Raw genomic sequence first — 4,902 nt, 5'->3', positions numbered from 1 at the left:
AAATGTTCTTTGAGGTTTCCAATTAGATAGTCTAACCAAAGCTACACCGGCGACCAGAACATCGGCGTCGAGCTGAGTGCCTTGGGCAGAATGATGGATTGGTAGCCGCACGATGGCAACGGCTCCGAGGTTGCCGCAAATGACTGGTCTTGCCAGCCAACATATTTCGAATCTGTTTTCCTAGTGCCTCAACCGTTCCCTCCGCAATCTAGCACATTCTTCAATTGCCCAAGCATCCCTCACTTACCTCTCGTCGGCCGATTAGGGTCAGTCCCAACAGCTACTGCCTCTCTCCTCTATTCTCTCTTTACAAGCACAGATAGCCTTGGGTGGTTTTAGTCTAGGTCTAGTCATGTCTACGAGTGGTTGCATGCTATTGTATCTGCTAGTAAGACCTCCAACAACAAGCACAAACACGATGACGATGGTGATGACTATGATAACTAAGTAGATGGTTTAAGCAAACTGGCCTAGGATTCTGTCCAATTTAAACTGCTATGAAATTATTGTTAGGTAATTTAAAGAGACCTACTACACCGTACTAACGAGCACACCAACAAATTGAGGTTACAGAACAAAACAGGGCTGTTCCCAACCTCGATATGACGCCGCCGCATGTTTTGGTAATACCGAGAAGCAAACTTTCCTCTCCTTCTCTCTCTGTCGCCGGTGGTTCCCGAGAGGGCCGGGGTGCAGTACGAAGCACGGCCGGACTTCTTCGCCGTGCTGATGATATCACCGGCCACCGCCCTCGGAGCCCCTCGCCTTGAAGACGAGCAGCGCCGCCTGGGCTTGGCTCACCGTCCAGGGCGAGCAGCGAGATATACGAACCGCCGGCACCGGACCCGACGCCGTTGCCGCCGCAGATCTGGTGAAGTCCTGCAGCCCCTTGCCAGACTTGTTCGCCGGGAAGTAGGCCTGGGGCGAGCGGCTGGAAGCAGTTGCATCCAAAACCTCTCCTGCCTCCACGGCCTCGAAGCCTTCACCACCTTGACCCAGGCGTCTGGGTGGGTGGGGACGGCCATCACCATCACCATCGTCATCATCCCCCCCTTCCCCCCCGCGCCGCCGCCGCGCAAGATCGCCGCCCTGGGCGTCCACCCCTGGCTCTAACAAGTTGGACGACTGGCAGCCATTCTAGCGACCTGCGACCAACACAACAACAAGAACAACAACAACCGCCTCCCTGCTTTCCAACCTGCACCTCCTCGGCTTTCGACGAGCGTCACCGACTGCAGAAGTCGCTACCAGCGACAGCGAATCCGTGGAGGACGAGAACAAACCCGAGGGCGAAGAAGAGGTTAATTCCTTGGTTCACATCGTCGCAGCGAGAACACTTTCCCAGCTATGGTCATTTATGAGGACCTTGGAAGCCTACCCTCAAATACGGCGACGAGCACAGGCTGTGCTCGAAGAAAACGTCATGTAATTTGAAATGGCGCTAGTGAAGACAGGGGGCAGAGCTTGTAGAGAAACAGAAGGCAGAGCTTGTAGACATTTTCAGCGGTAAAATTGACAAAATCGGTATGCGCATAAAGCTCAAATGCAGGCGAAATCTTTGGTGCTATTTTCAAGTTAGTAAAATGCTTGTAGGTGGGAAAAGCTGTAGGTTTTGTTTGTTAGCATCACCTAAGCTAGTGTAGCGTTATAGGGGCTAACGATGCATTAGCCTGTTGTCTAGGGTAAATAAGGGCAAACGGTGGTGTAAGGCTATAGTTGTAACCATTTAGTAGTTAGCCAAGACACGCATTTAAACCACTATAGAGCTGTTTGTTTGTTTGCCTAAATACTCGTTTCTAATATGCAAGTGTGGAATTAGATGCATGGCAGGCAAGGTTGTTAGTCATTTGCAAGCAAAGCATAAGTCTATCAAGCCTAGCGAATGGTTAAGGATTGTGGAATTGATAAGCCAAATCCTAGACATCACAAAAACCTAGGATAAGTTGAAAAAGTTTAAGTTCTTGCTACCTACTATCCTACCTATCTTGTTTATTAAGCTACTAGTTGTTAGTTTAAGATGCAACTAATGCAACTTTGTTAGCATAGAGGTAAGAAAGATGTAGCAACATTGCTAAAATAATTACAGATAGGTAAATAATTAAAGTAAGAGCAGTAATATAGTGAAAAAAGCAAAGCAAGAGTAGGTTATGCTGTAAATAACAGGCATGCATTGTTAGCGATTTTTCTAGTTAGGCTTTAAAAGCAGTTAGTTTAAAGTTAGCTAAGGCAGCAAGCTAGCAGTAGTAGCAAAGGTAAGTGCAGAAATATTAGAAAAGCAGCTAATACAAATCTATACAACCTAGACTGCGTAGTTTAAGTCAAAAAGGCAGTTAATTAAGGCAGGCGACAAAAAAGCTAAGCCAAATAGGTAGTTAGACTGCATTAGTTAGCCAATGCATTTGAAAGGTTTAAACCTAGCCTAGTTGCGCAGCATGGTTAAGCCAATTGGCAAAGATAAGGTAATATTGCAGTAGATATAAGAAAGCATAAAGCAAATAATAAAGCAGGCAAAAAAGGTAGTAGTAAAGCAGTATAGGCATGCAATGTTGTTTGAGATTAACAAAAAAAAGGTATATATCAAGCAGAAAAAGCTATTTGATAAGCAGATAGAAGAGAATATGTAGGCAAATTACAAAAAAGTGTATTGCAAGTTGTTATGTTACATGCAGCAAACATAAGAATAGGATAATAGAGACTAGCTGCTATATACATTTACCAAAAAGCAAGGTAATTTGTTTGACAAGTTTTGCAAGGCAATAGAGAAGCATATGCAGGTAGAAGGCATAATGCTGTTGGATAAGGTAAAGCAGCAAAGGCGTAAGGATTAGGCAAACTAGTTGTATTTAGATACAACAGTTGCATTTTTTGACTATCAATATAAGCATATGCTATACAAAAATGCATTAATTAGCAGGTTGGCAGTGTTAGGATTGCACAATAATAACAGTTGGTATAGGCTAAAGAATTACATGCCAAAGTATTTAGCAGTTATCAAGATAGCGTAAATGTTAGTTGTATATTAGTTGGTAGTTAAGTAGCAGAATAAGGTAGCAGTGTTAGAGAAAACAATAAGTGCAAAGGAAATGCAAAAGGCAGCAACTAGGTTATTCAAAATCACCTAGCTAAAGGTTAAGCAGTTTATAACAGTTGTGTTAGACAAGTCTAAGCTAAGCTTAATAGATTAGATATTTGATTTGCATATGTATAAAATGCAAGTCTAGTTTATAACGCTAGTAGCAAAGACAGTTGATTAGGTTAGAGATTAAATTATATACTAGCAGATAAAGATTAAGACAAATGATTTGGCAAATATATTGCACAAGATGGTTAGAAAGGTAAAGGCTAAATTAGGCAAGCTGTTGATAGTAAAAGGCAATAATTTTAGGTTAGTGCTAGCAATTAAGTAAGGGCAAATAGAGGATAACTATAGCAAAGACTAGGTTAGATATTTATTTTTGCAAGACAATTGCAACAAGTGGTTAGCAAAAGGTTAGAGTTAGGTAGTGCAGCAGATTTTGCAGCAGGCAGACAAGTAGAAAGAGTAGATAGCAGCAAAAGGCAGCAACAAAATGCTATACTAAGCTAAGGCAGTATGCAAGTATAGGTTGGCAGTAAAGTAGTTTTGAAAAAGGTTATTGCAATTAATGTATATGTTGGAGAAAATGCTAGCATAGTTGTAGAAGATTATAAAAATACAGCATTGCAATATAGTGTATAGCAAGATGCGCAATATATTGATAGACTAAGGCATAGCAAGTTTTATAGTGTTATATTATAAGAATTACCATAGCATAAGCAAAGTTAAGGTTATACACTAATACTTGCTATGCAAGATAGGTAAGTTGTTAGTGTAGTATTTGTAATTAGTATTGCTATTTTGGCAGTAAATGCAAAGGATAGTCAAAAAGGCAGACAAGCTAAGTATGTTTTTGTAGGCAGATGAGATTGTAAAGCGTAAGGACAAGGCTATTAGGAAGGCAAAAGTTAGAGTAAAAGAAGGCAAGGTTAGAGATAAGAGAAAGGTGAAAGACAAGGTTATATAGGCAGCATAGATCTAAAAGCAAAAGTAGATACTAGACTAGATGTAGCAGATTATGCAATAGCATAGCAAGTAGTATCTAAAGGTGCAAGTTGGCATAAGCATGTAAAAGCATATTGCAATTGCAATTTTAAACTAGTATTTAAACAAGGCATTTGAAAAGGATATAAGCAAAGATAGCAAGTTTGACAAGGATAACAAGAGCATATTAGACAGCATTTGGGATTTGCAAGCTAGATATAGCATATATATAGCAAGGATAATATATATGCAAGAGTTGCAGCAAGAGGCATTTAAGACAATTGCATAGCAAGATTAGTTTTAAGCAATTAGCTAAAAGTAGCACTGATTTTTCAAGTTTAGCGCAAAAGATAGGATTGCAAGGTTAAGGTTAGAGGGAAAACAAAAGCTAGACATGTTTAACAGCATGCAAAAGAAGGCATAGTTTTGGCAGTTTATGCAGTTGCAGTAGATAGATATAAAAGGTTAGTTAAAGGTTATGATAGGGAAAAAGGCATAGTTTTGCAGTATGCAAGAGAGGGTAATCTAGGCAATTATCTAAGAGAAAAGTCTAATTATGCAAATGGCAGGGATAAGGAAAGGTAAAAGCATGTTGTTTATATTGCTAGCGTTTTGTTTGCTAAAAGAAGTGACAATTGTGATAGTGCTATTAATAGCGTTGCAAAAGGATTTGCATAGGCAGTGCAAGTTATGCAGGATTGATTTATATGTTTGGCAAAGCTAGGAGGCAAACCAAGCAGCATTAATTTAGGGTTAGGGTTAGGGTTAGGGTTAGGGTTAGGGTTAGGGTTAGGGTTAGGGTTAGGGTTAGGGTTAGGGTTAGGGTTAGGGTTAGGGTTAGG

The sequence above is a fragment of the Phialemonium atrogriseum genome, assembly GCF_030411735.1.
Source record: "Phialemonium atrogriseum strain 8032-3 unplaced genomic scaffold QBC33scaffold_54, whole genome shotgun sequence".
Classification (NCBI taxonomy): Eukaryota; Fungi; Ascomycota; class Sordariomycetes; order Cephalothecales; family Cephalothecaceae; genus Phialemonium; species Phialemonium atrogriseum.
Note: the sequence above shows the minus strand (reverse complement) of the source record.